Source organism: Sarcophilus harrisii, chromosome 3, assembly GCF_902635505.1.
Source record: "Sarcophilus harrisii chromosome 3, mSarHar1.11, whole genome shotgun sequence".
Lineage (NCBI taxonomy): Eukaryota > Metazoa > Chordata > Mammalia > Dasyuromorphia > Dasyuridae > Sarcophilus > Sarcophilus harrisii.
This window is the reverse complement of record NC_045428.1, coordinates 295,884,947-295,899,057: the sequence shown is the minus strand read 5'-3', so window position 1 is coordinate 295,899,057 and position 14,111 is coordinate 295,884,947.

Sequence of the window (14,111 nt, the reverse complement as noted above, 5' to 3'; positions counted from 1 at the left end):
AACTGCTTACTAGATAACTTCATTTACTATCCCACTGCCTTCCAAATTGATACATTTTCCCTGAACTCCATATATTCCCTTCAAAATTTATCTGTCCTCTAACTTCTCTATTTCTGATGATGCAACTCAATCTTATCAACTTAGAACAATCTTTTAACTCTTTAATCTCATTCATCCCTCTCATCTAAGCAATTGCCAAATCCTATGAAATTCATCCCTTCACTATCTTTCATATCTATTCTACTTCCTCCACAATTAACTTACCTAAGATCCCATCTTGTTTAGATAATTGAAAAAGTCTCCTTACTTGTCTTCTTGCTTTAGTCTCTCCCTTCTCCAATCCATTATTAACACTGCTATCTGTAGTCTCCATAATGTACCACTCTGATCACCTCATATCTCTTCTGAAAAACTTTCAGTAGCTTTGAACTAAAGTATCAATTCCATATCCTGGTGTTTGAGATCCTCCAGATTCTTTCTCTAATCTTTCTCTAGGTGAGCCTTAACTCACATTACTGCCTTCCATAGTCTCTATATTCTAGTCAAACTGGATCAACTACATCTTGTTGTAGATTCTGTTATAAAACATTTAGAAAGGAGAAATGACTAAATCTTAGATATGGTTGTTTCAAGGACAAGACAAAATAACTTCTCTCTTTAAAAATCTCCATAATCCAGTTAAATTTTCCAGTCAAACTCACAATTCCCTATTCTCATCCTGTACTCTCCTGTTCCTATACCTTTATAAGTATTGCCCCCCCCCCCTTCCCCAGTCTCTAGATTGGAATCCCCTATTAACTTCTAATCCCAGTCTCTGTCCTTCTCTACCTCTTTTGAAATCTCTCCATTCCTTCAAGGTCCAATGCAAGTCCCATCTATTCTAAGAAGTCATTTCTGACCCTTTCAGTGGAAAGTGTAATACAACAAAAAGAACCCTGGATTTGTGGTCATAAAATCCAATTTTAAATCCTAGCTCTTCCACTTGTTACCTATGTAACCTCAGAGAAATGAGTATGCTGGAGTTAGCACAAGATTGCTAAATTTTCAGTGTAACCATTTATATCTCAGAAATCAGTAAATGCTACATATCAGGGCTTGATTTATTTTTTTGTTGATTGTCTGGATTTAAGAAAATAATGGAGAAAATGTTAATAGTGCAGATTAAATTGAAAGGTATGTTTGCATACTTTTTTTTTTTTTTTTAAGAGTTCTGGTTGTTAAATATTTATCAGCATATACCTGCCTTGAACAATGACTTGCCTTCTCTGGACCTCAATTTCCACTTCTGTAATTTAAGAGAATTGGACCAGATGACCATTAAGGTCCCTTAAATTTAAAAATTGCTGATCCTAACATCTCCCTGAATTTCTCACAACACTTTGTATTTGCCTTACCATGGCACCAATCACATTCTCCCTGGCATCAGTATTATTTGTGTTTATTTTCATCTACTCTATTAAATTACAAGCTACTTGAATTTATCTTCTTTATCTTTGTACCCTAGAACCTAACATGTTTCCTTTCATATAAAAGTGCTTAATAAAGGTTGAATGAACTGAATCTTGCTATATGTGTAGTAAAAAGTCCACTTCACCATGCTGTTTTCTGTCTTTCTTACACCCCACTACCACCACACACTTGAAAAGTCTTGGAACATCTGCTTCTAACTCTCCCCCTCAAGGCTTAAGGTTCTGAGTATTGAAAGGCTTGAGGCAGTAGAAACTGAGGCTGAAAGCATCTGGTGAGAAATGGAGTCATAGTATGATCACTGTGCTACATGGAATGAGGCAAGAGAAGAGAAAAGAAAACCAGGATAGGCATCTTGGAACAAACAAGGGAAAAGACACCGAATTCTCTACATCGTTGTGTAGACCCTAAGATGAAACATTTAATACTCAGAAAAAATGACTAAAGTAATTTTGCCTTCTGTGTAGTATTATAAGAAGAAAACCTATTGTCCCTTCAAAGATATCTGTAACTTGCAGACATCCAATGTCTGAAATTTTTCCTAATGGTTTCATTACTTCCCAAAAAAGAGGAAAGATTCCCTCAAATGCAAATACTTGAAAAATAAGTGTGTGAATGTGAATAAATATATCAGATCCTTTTCATGTTTTGACTAGAGAAGTGGTTGGGGCAGATGTTGCCACTGAGGGAAGAAAATGAGTACAAAGAGGTGATTGGTGACACTCAAGACAAATTTAACAAATGTCAGTTCTGTCTTGAATCAGAATCAACTGTATTTGTCTTCATCTTGTACACATCTATAGAAGCTATAAACAAAGATATTTTAATGTCTCAGGGAAATGCTGATTGGCATCTTTATTGAAACTCTACTCTGGTTCCCAGTCCATACTCTTGTCAACATATTAACTTCCTCACATCTTCTTGATGATGGATGAACACTGTCATCTTTGAATACTTTGTACCTTATACAACCTAAAAGGTAGATAACATACACCATATGTATTTTATATGTCCTCACTGTCTAAATTTTAGTTTTTAAAGATGTTCAGACTATGAGGTCAGAACCACATACTTCTATTCCCCCTCTTCCACCCCTCATCCCCAGCACCTTGGTAGCTGCTTTTTCAAATTACAAACATATTGACTAGGAAGAACAAACAGCCACTGGAATATTAGTGAGGACAGATGTCATAGAACAGTACAAAGGCATCAGGGTTTAGAGGGGCCCCAGATAGCTCAACTAGTCCTAACACAAGTCAGTAATATAAATTTGGCTGAGGCAACACCTCATTCCTGGCAACTGAGTCCATGCCAACCTAGTCAGGGAAATGACCTCATTGACTTTTCTCTGGCTAGCTTTGGCTCAGTGATTCTGTCCTACCAAGATTCTGAGAAAGGTACCTCAAAGAACTAAACAAAGAGATCTTTTTTATTAGTCAATCTCGCCCTGAGTCTATATTGAAAACTAATTTTTCAGTTGAGGTACTAAAAGCTTTTTTTAAACTTCGATGAATGCACCCACTCTTGACAACAGATCCTAGGCATGCAGCAAATGAAACTCTCAAACCTGCCAAAGAGTTTGCTGTTCCTGGTAACCATCTTCTAGACATTGTTGTTCTTTTTTATTTTCTCTTCCCACTTTCTTCTCCATGCTAGACTAATATAGCAACATACTTTTTCCTCCCTTTTTACAATATGACATCTGTCCAAGCAAGGACTTTTCACTCCTTGCATCCTTTCATGTAGACTGGGTGTATGTGTGAGTGTACTTGCCCACACACATATTTCTATATATTTGTTCACCTAGCAATTTAACAACTTTCTTACCAGAAAAAATCTTTTCCCCCTCTATCTTTCTCAAAACCAGCTAACATTTATTAAGCCCTCTCTACTTCTTCTTTCTTTATGTTTCTCTCCTATTTCATGACAGCTACTTGGTGAATTCATGCTTCTCAAAATGCACTTTACAAAATGTAATCTTACATTTGAAAGCAGTCAAGCCATCAGAGGTAAAGAATGAAAAATTTGGATACCATAATTTTTGTTCACTTAGAAAGTTTACATGTTCTGTGTATATAGGATAATACAATCTTAAAAGTTAGAAGGGATCTTGGAGGATAACTCATTCAAGTTCTCACATCATATGGAAACTCTTTTTAAAACATCTCTAGGAAAAAAGGTCAATCATCATACCCTTAAATACATCTAGTGATGGAAAGCCAACAATTTACCAGAAAGGTTCATTCTATTGCTATATAGTTCTAATCATAACTATTGGGGGGGGGGGAGGTGGAGCTTGGGGATTTTATTGGCATAGGGAATTCCTACTGAAGGAAATCTTTCTACCAATGCAGATCAGGTTCTGACCTGGGATTTATACTTATAGAGAGTTGGTCCCCAAGGTTCCAAAGAGTCAGGATTGTACAACAAAAAGGAGCATTAAGAGATGAAATGCCCTTCCTAGGGTATCAGACTGTGTATCAGAGGCAGGAACTAAACACAAAAGTTTTTGTATTTGCTATCTCTCTTATTAGAATATAAACTCCCAGAGTGAGAGTATGGATCTTTTCATTCTCTGTCCTTATATTCCCCAACACCTGGTATAGTTTCTGACATCTAGTAAGTGTTAAATGATGGTTGTTAATTGTTGAAGAAGGCTGATTCTCCATATGTAACAAAGTTGTGGAGGAAAAAAATCTCTTATTTAGGTGACCTTCTTTGTAAAGCAATTTCCTAACAACTTTGTGAAGAACATAGGAAACATGGTTTAGCAAAAATCATCCTGAGTTGGACATGAAGAAATGCATGATTTTGTTGTGTTCCACTATCAAGATTATGGCTTTATAAGAATCATATGAAGTGAGTAAAAATATTTAAGCCTTTCTTAATTTTTTAAAATTTTATTTACTCTTAGAATATTTCTAAGTAATACTGATGCTATAACAATGATGTGGAGGAGGGGCAAGTTCTATTATAGATGTGTATCTTGCCATTCTGAAAGGACTTTCATATTTTTGAGGATAAATGTCCTACCATTACCTTCAATCAACCAATCTTTTCACCTCTCTAAAGGCAATGACTTCTGGAATCAGTAAAGGTTCAAACATGTGTGTCTTAATTTTTCTTCATCATCACACTTTTAATCCTCTTTCCTTCTCCTGGCTTATATTTCTAAGGCCCAAGCCAAGAATTAACATATGAACTATGTATTCTATATAAGGATAGTTCCATCTAATATTTACCCAAGCAATTTGTTTCACATTTAAATTACTCATGCCTTATCCTTCCCATTGCATGCTTAGGAAAAAGTGCCCTTCTTCCTCCACCCTAATATTTCCTCTGATCAAATCAGGCCTGATATACAATTTCCTCTCTTCCTCTTCCTTGATTCTCTCTTCAAGAAGAAACTTAAATTCAGAACTAAACTAACTTTGTAGCAGTTTTGACTGGGACATGCCTCCAAGGCCACAATTTTAAAACTTTTTGGTCTCCGGATTCCTTTAAACTCTTAAAAATTATTAAAAACTCAGAGCTTTTGTTTATGTGAGTTATATAAACAAATCTATTGATATCTACCAAATTAGAAATAAAAACTGATACATTTTATACATTTTAAAATAATAACATAGCAACTGTATATTAATATGAGTAACATTTATGAAAAATAATCCTATTTTCCAAAAACAAAAATAGCTACTGAGAAGAGTGACATTTTTAATATATTTTTGCAAATCTATTTAATGTTTGACTTGATAGAAGACAGCTGGATTCTTCTATCTGTTCATGCATTCAATCTGTTGAGATATACTGTTTTGGCTGAAGGATCTGAAGAAAACCTAGACACACACAGATTTGAAAAAAAAGAAGAATATTCTAATAGGTAAATAACATTGTAGGATTATTATGAAAACAGTTTTGATCTTGGAGATCTCCATCGTCATGGGGACCTTGAGGGACACAGAGATCACACTTTGAAAACTGTTACTCCAAACTAATGCAATAATAACTAGAAACTGATCCAAAGAATTTAAAGAGGATAGTAGAGATCCTCAGGGGACCGGCCTTTTGTTGTCTAATGCATTCTGAAAATACAACCCCACCAGAAATCAAAGGACTCAAGTATTTATAAGGACTGGAGAGTTCTTTGAGAGCATGGAGAACTGTTATTTGCTATTCTTAATGGCAATTCCTCCCAACAAGGGAAAGAAGTACCTCTTACTTTACATGAAGGTTATAGAGTCCACTTCAGAGAAGAGATGACTTACACAGAGAAAGAGCAAGTCCAAAGAGCAGTAATAGTGGAGCAGACAGACCATTACAAGATGTCTCAAATGTTTCTGGTGTTACTGTCTGAAGAAAAATTGATGTTTTTGTTGTAGTGCATATAGTACTATTTCAGCAAAGAGCCTCCTAATCACTCACACAGAGTCCATATTGATAATCAGGATATTGAGAAAAAAAAAAAAAACATGGATAAATAGAGAACATATTTGGAAGTATTACACAGTTGTTTTACCTGGACCAGGAAATCCCATCAAACATTAGACTACCAAAACCAAAATAAAGATTAGTTCAAATAAGTCAGTCCAGGCAGAATTTGTTGTGATGTTGACCATGTTATAGTATAAATTATTCCAAAAGTCAAGATTGGGCATTTTGGTAATAGTACCAGAGAGCACACACAGAATCCAAGGTGCATTTTGATACAATTGTGTACAAAGTGGGCACATGTGTCCTGACCGCCTACCCTAAAGATTCCCTGGGTCTCTGCCATTTTTCAGCAATTATTCATGTGACCTGAAGGTATTGGTTTATCTGAAGGTATTGTTATCATTGTATTTGGAAAAACCTTTGGAAGAATATGAGTAAAAAGACCTTTTAAGGTTATCTAGAGGTTATTGATCTAATAATTTACTATCAATCAGTGTCAATAGAATAGACCTTCGGAATCTTTGTCAAGAATGGGAGTCTTACAGTACCTCATCAAGGAGTTTTTCCCTCATCTAAGATGTGTTCCTCATCTGGCCATATCTAAAGAATTATCAAGAGCTGAAATTAATCTTAGTGTTCAGTGGCTACAATATTGTATCAACATCACAACTTTTTTGGTGATTTTATCTGTGATTATACAATTGAAAAAAGTAAAACCAGAAAGGCAGAATGGAATAATTTGTACAAGACCCTTTGGCAACAAATGGATATTGTTGGTATTGAGAAAGATGAGTAAGAATGTAAGGACTTGATCAACTGCTACAATTATACACTAGTGTTGTCCAAAAAGACATTTTGTATCAAAGATAAATTCCAATCTAGAGGAATTAGGAGTAGTTTTATAGTCATCAAATAGTCACCAAAAGCATGTATCATTTTCTGGTAGAAAACTCATTAATGTTGTGAGTCATTATCCAATTCATATATTAGAGTTCTTGACTTTAAAGTGGAATGTCACAGTTCAGGCATTTGACTATGTGTATATAGATTAATCCCAGATATGGATGAACAGCAAAATATGTCTTCTGACATATTTTGACAAGGCTAAATTGGAATCCATCAGCTAGAGATTAGTAGTAGCTTTAGTTAGATATGTTTATCATTCTTTACTCTTCAGGGAACAGTAATATAGATGCAAACTTTTTATTCTATAAACCTCTTGAAACTGAACCCTTAGAGATACTTATGGAGGTGGGGAAGGTATTCTATGATGTAAAGGTTACTTACATAACAAAGTATCTCATACTTTCACTCTGAAAATGTGGGTCTTCCCCCAGAAAACATTCCATCATTTGGAGTAAACATAGCATTAAAATAGTCTTGCCTGCTTTGCTTGTTTGAGGACAGCTGGAACCAACTGCTGGATGATTGTGAGAGGAAGTCTGATAGGGTAATGGACCAATCACTAGCCTTGAAGTGAGGAAGATGTGGCCTTAAATTCTATATCAGATACTTATTAAGTGACTGGGAAAGTCACTTAACTTCTCTAGTCCTTTCAAATTGTGTGTGTGTGTGGGGGGGGGTTAGACTTCATTACTGAAACAATTTTTGTTATTGCTATTCAGTCAATCATACCCAATTTTTATTACCCCCTTTGAGGTTTTCTTGGTTGAAATACCAAAGAGATTTGCCATTTTCTTCTCCAGCTTTTTTTGAACAGGTGAGAAAACTGAGGCAGTGATTTTCCCAGGGTCAAACAAGCTAATAAGTGTGAGTCTAGATTTGAACTCAGGAAGATGACCTTTTTGATTCCACATTCAGCACCCTATCCACTGTGCCAGCTACATAACTTGTAACCTCTATTGTCCTATTAATACTAGTATTAATCTTTAATACTGCCATCTTATGACAGAAACCTCAAGAGAAAGGGGTAAACTCAAGTCTCATTCAACAGAGAGCACCCTGCAGTCAGAGAATATATTAGAGATATTGAATAGAATAACGTACTGAATTATAAGTGAGCCCATTTGGTTTTGTTTTATTTTGCTTTGTTTTCTTTTTAAGGCACTATTTTTTATTTTCAAAGTAGTACTCAAAGTCTGCCAATCAAAGGCTAGGGAACTATAATAGAATAATAATCAAATACTATATGATGATTTTGGACACCAGATTCAAAAGATAACCCTGGACTGGCACAAAGCAAGTTCTATTGGTATGTACCAAAAATTGAGAGACCTATGTTTAAAGAAGTGTAATTAACTCTTATTGCCACTTCAGAATACATAAGCCTTTTAAAGTAATTTTCATGAACTTCATATATAAAAGATATGGAAAGAACATAGCCAACATCCCAGAGGTGACCAATATGCATGGAACTAAGACTTCTTCAGGAACCCAAATATTATAAAAGAAATATTTATCATTGTGTAACTTTTCTGCTGCAGTGAGTTTTAATCAAAGTGCAGAGCAAATTCTTGAGAGTTCTTCAGTTTCTCAGAACTTAAATTTAGAAGATGTCATATCATCCTCAAGAACCTCACAATCAAAGCATTTTAATTGTACATGCTATAAACCTAAGTCCTGAGCAGAAAACTCCATGGAATTAAGATATAATTGCTTAAGTATTTACAATTAGTGTCACCAAGAATGATGCCGTGGGTTTTTCTAATTGTTTTCCAATTCTTATTTTATTTTAAATAATAGCTTTTTTTATTTTCAAAATATATGCAAATTCACTTCTTGCAAAAGCTTGTGTTCCAAATTTTTCTCCCTTCTTTCCCCCACCTCCTCCCCTAGACAGCAAGTAATCCAATATATGTTAAACATGTGCAATTCTTCTATACATATTTCCACAATTATGTTGCACAAGAAAAATCAGATTGAAAAGGAAAAAATGAGAAAGAAAAAAAGCAAGCAATAACCACAAAAAAAGGTGATCCACATTCAGTCCCCATAGTCCTCTTTCTGCATGTAAATGGCTCTCTCTATTACAAGTTTATTGGGTTTTCCAATTTTTAGCTAGGAATCTTGACAAGGTAAACTTCCCTTCCTAACTTTAGAAAGTTCTTCCCAGACTCTGGAAAGGAAAGGGGGTGAGATAAGGGAAGGGGGAGAGAGGGAGAGGAAGGGAAGGAAGGTTCACTAGAGTTCTTATATTCATTTCTAATTCATCATGCTCAAAACAGAACTTCTCTTTTCCTAACCCCTCTATTACAGTTAAGGATACTACCATCCTTCTCACAAAGATACCATCCTTACTACTGCTCAGGTTCATAACCTTGGGTTCATTTTAGATCCAACCACTCAGAGATCCAATCAATTGGTAAATATTTCTAATTTTATTTCCTTAACATCTGGCATCCATTCTCCTCTTTCTACTTATTCATCTACCACTCAAGTTCAGACTTTCATTGTCTCTCAACTGTATTAGATTCTGATAGACTTCTAATTTTTTGCTGATTTGGCTTTCCCCTCTCCAATCCATGTGCCATATAGCAACCAAAATGATATTTGAAAGCACAAGTTTGAACATTTCATACCTCTGCTTAAGAAGTTCTAGAAGCTCTCTGATGTCTCTGATGATCTTTCATTTAGATTCTAGAGCTCTTCATGACTTCAATCCACCCTAGATTTCCAGATTTATGATAGGGAGAAGCATTCCAATCAAAATAAGGTAAAATCTCACTTAACAGATCCTAGTTACAGAGGCAGAATCCAAGGTTGGATGGAGTGAAGATAGGAGACAGAGATGGAAATGTTGGCCAGAATAGAGGCAGCATAATGTGAGGGGGGATGGAGGAATGACCCATTTAACATGTGAAAAGTGAGATTTACCAATGAGTTTAAGAGATTTGCTCAGTTATATCATTATCGTGACAGTCAAGATTTAATTCAGGCTTACCATGATTCCAAGTTCAGTATTCTATTTAGAGCCCTACCTAGGCTGTTGCAGTAATGTATATTTTATGGTACTTTAACTTGTATCTATGTTTTCCTTAATTTAAGTATGAAGGTAATTTGCATTCTAAATGGAAAAAAAAGGTTTCTTGTCTAAAGTTTGGGTGACATTTTGTTGCTTGTGAAAGCTCAGACAATTACAGATAGGTATTCTGAAAGCCTTTTCAGTGACATCTGCAACTAATACCAGTGGTCATATTCAAGACATGGCTGTGATGATGAACCTTGACTCTTTATTCCTCACAGCACCTCCCATTTAGGGCAGCCCTCCCCTAGGTCTGTGGAATAGGAAAGTCTCCAACCTGAAATCTTGGGAATTTTTCTCTGATCCCCAGGCTTCTAGACTTGAAAACATCATCTTTTCTCTCTATTCTCACTCCTGAATCTGACTTAAGATGAAGTCATTAACCTTGTCATATGAAAGCAATTTGTGGAGAGAGAGAAATTGAATGGAGGCTAAACTGAGATCACCATTGCTTATAAATTGCCGCAATAGCCACAGCAGTTCTATCGAGGAAAAAGGTATGCAGGAAGATTAGCTTAAGGGGTTACTTAAAATCAAGCAAGTCTCTAGAATTGCTGTTTTTGAGTAGAACAAGTCATCCTACTTCCTTTTCTATTATGCCCACTGCAGCAGTTTTCCCATGGTCTCCACTCTACTGTATAGATTACAGAAGACTACATCTCAAAGGTATTTAATGCAAAAGGGTTTTTCCTCCTTTTTCTCCCCTTAGTTTTGTTGGATATCACTGGAAGTAAACTGTCTCTTTATATTTTTTTTTCCCTTGTGCAAAATTCTTTTGAGAGGTGAAAGTAGGAGAGAAGTTGCGCAGAAACATTGGAGATGTGTGTTTGGGTTTTTTTTTCCTTGTAATTTTAAGTCTTTTCATTGTTTGTTTTCTCACTATTTCCATAGTTTTCAGTTATCTATGTGAGTAACCAAGGCACAAGTATTTCTGCATGAAGGCTAAGATCCCAAACGCTGCAGGAGTTCCAGCTAGAAGTCACAGCCACCTGCTTAATATTTTAAGGGTGAGGGCTAGCCCTCTGATGGAGATTTCTGCCACAGATTCTCTCTGAGAATTTAATCACTAAGCCACATTTAGCATTCACTGGACCGGACCTTAATTGGAGCCAACACTATCTGCACCCACACACCAGACCCTCAATCCACTCTATGCTTGCTCTAAAATTCAGGGATCCCCAGACAGCAAAGCCAGGGAACAGCTCCTATCACTTCCCCCCTCCCCTTACAGCTCTGGAGACGTGTCAGGGGTTGGGAGAAATGAGAGAGAGACAGAAGCTGCCAGAAAAGGGTGTGGCCCCTCTACCACCTATAGCAGAAATTTGCTGCATAGTGGGCTTGAGGACTTCGAACCTTCTCTCTTGTTTTCCCAAAGAAAGGGGGAAAATGCTGCTTCCCTGAGGCTATTTCAAAAAAGAGGGGAAGGTACCCAAAGCACCTGGGAAATTCTGCCCTTGGCATCCTGAAATAGGAAACAGCTTTTTAAAAAAATCTATAGCTCAGGCATGAAATAAACACCCCCTCTGCACCCTCCTGATTTTTTTCCTTTTGCGTGCGTGATGTGATTCAGTAATCCAAAGGGATTTTTCATATTCCCTTTCACCAATTCTAGTGCTCCAACAAAGTGAGAGTTTCTCTTTATCCCTCCTCTTCTCTCTCCTCCCCTTTCTATTCCCCTCCCCCACTTCCCTCATTTAAATACAAACACTCCCTCCTCTGCTCCTTTTCCTCTCTCCTCCGTAGCCTCCATTTACATCATGCTAGGGTCTCCATGGAAACCAGAAGGAGAGCAGCTGTCTCCTGGTGCTGAGGCAGCCAAGAATTCCCCGATAAAGGAAGTGGCAAGGAACAGGAGACAGAAGCAGAGGGCTCTTTGACTAACTGTAAGAAGTCCTTATCCCCAAGAGTATAGTTCTGGGAAGGGGTTAGGAAGATTTGGGTACAAAGGGGCAGAGGTGATGTAAACAGATATCTCTGGGGGAACAAACATAGCAAAGATCAGGAAAAGGGAGAAAGTCCATTCTTACCATGGCCCTAGAGGACTCAGAATGAAACTTACCTTGTTCCTGAAACAGGGGTTCTCATCTCAACACACACACACACACACACACACACACATTGTCAATCAACAAACCCTAAACCTAATTTAGAAGAGATTTAAGTAAAAAAAAAAAAAAATCTGTTTCTCTCTTTATTTCATTATAATGAATCTGTTTCCATAACCTAGACCAGTAATTCCTGAGAGGGCAATTAATACAAAATGCCTGGTCAACTGGAAATCTGAGCTTCCTGGTTTTCCTGGTATTTGGAAGATACTACAAAGATGACTGTTTTTGATACATGCATACCCATTCAAGAAAACACTATCAGAAAAATAGGAATATTGAGACTGATCAGAGCTAACAATTATGGAGTGCCAATGTTGCAGAGTTCCTCCTTTTAGATTTGCATTATGATGGGTGTCTGGAAGGAAGCTTACTTCTCTCTCTCCCCTACCCCTCCTTATTCAACAGACCATTTCATTTGAGTGTGGTGACATTGTTATTCCCATCTCCCACTGGTATTCATCCACTACTGTGCCTATGTGACAATATTCACATAAGTACAGACTGCCTGGTGCCACCTGGCCTAAGTACCTGAGTCTCATGGGACACTAGAAACCAAAATGAGGAATAATGATAATAGTAGAGCACACCAGTCTTAGAGTTTCTGTCTCCTCTAATCTCACCTTCTCCTTTTTCTACTTGAACTAGTCCTTAGTGCCTGAATTCCTAGTTATGGGCACCCAGCATGGTATAGTTTTAGGAGGAAAGTGAAAAGGTTACAGATTTTAAAGTTGAGTCCTAAGTTTAAATCCTGCCTTTGATGTTTACTACATGTTATGCTTGGTAAATCATAACCTCTCTATACTTCAATTTCCTATGCTATGCTATAAAATATGCTAAATGAAAAATTTAGACTAAGAGATCCCTGAATCCCCTTCTATCTCTAGATTTATGGTTATATTTCTTATTGCAGAGAGAGAGAGAGGGAGAGAGAGGGAGAGAGAGAGAGAGAGAGAGAGAGAGAGAGAGAGAGAGAGAGAGAGAGAAGAGAAGAGAAGAGAAGAGAAGAGAAGAGAAGAGAAGAGAAGAGAAGAGAAGAGAAGAGAAGAGAAGAGAAGAGAAGAGAAGAAAGAGAGAAGGAAAAGAAAGAAAGAAAGGGAGGAGGGAAATAGATTTATGATATCATTAGTAAGAAAAATCCTTCTACCAATGCTAAATGGCAAATTTTCTATAATTTATAGTCTTAGAAAATTGCCTGATACATTGAAAAATTAAAAGTTTATGTAGTATCACTTAGGCAGTATGTGAATAAAGTAAGATTTTAACTCAAATAATCCTAAATATGATGCTGGTCTGATGTTGACCACATTGACACTCTACTACCTTGTATGTGGAATATAATGGTAAAAACAAGCTGGCTTTTATTTTAGACTGTGATGTCCCAAGTGATTGCACCTTGGTGGCAGAGTTCCATCTTCATTTTGTAGATTCAGAAACTATCCTTCTTTTTCCTAGTTCACTGGAGTGATGAAGCCCTTTGGAATTGATTCACTTGAACCAGAAATGGATGACAAAATTTAATTGCAAAGATTTCAGCAAATTGAAATGATGAGCCCAATCTTATATTTAAAAGAAATAAAAAGGGAATAAATGTAAAATCTAGGACTTGAATTCAATCAGTACAGGATGGGGAAGACCTAGTTTAAAAATAGTTCATGTTGAAAAAAAAGAAACATTAAGTTGGCAGCAAACTCAAAATGGGGTAACAGTGTGACATGACAACCAGAACAGCTAATAGAATCCTGGGCTGTCTCAGCAAGTTTGTCATCAGTCATTCAGTCAATTCAACAATCAGCAAGCATTTATTAAGCACCTGGCATGAGTCAGTCTCTGTACTAAGTAATGTGGATGCAAAGAAAGAAGAAAAAAAAAAAAAAACAATCTCCATTTTCAAAGAGCTCTCAATCTAATGGAGGACCCAACTTGCAAATAATCTGTTAAATATATCACTCCTTTTTATAGAGTACACTGTTGTTTTTTTTTTTTTTACATAATTAATTTCCCACAATAGCCCTGTGAGTCAAGTCCCTTCTAACTTTCATCACCTAAAAGCCTAGGGTGAATATTATTGTCTTTGAGGAAATAAAGTTTAGAAGAATTTACCATCAAATGTCTAATAAGATTCA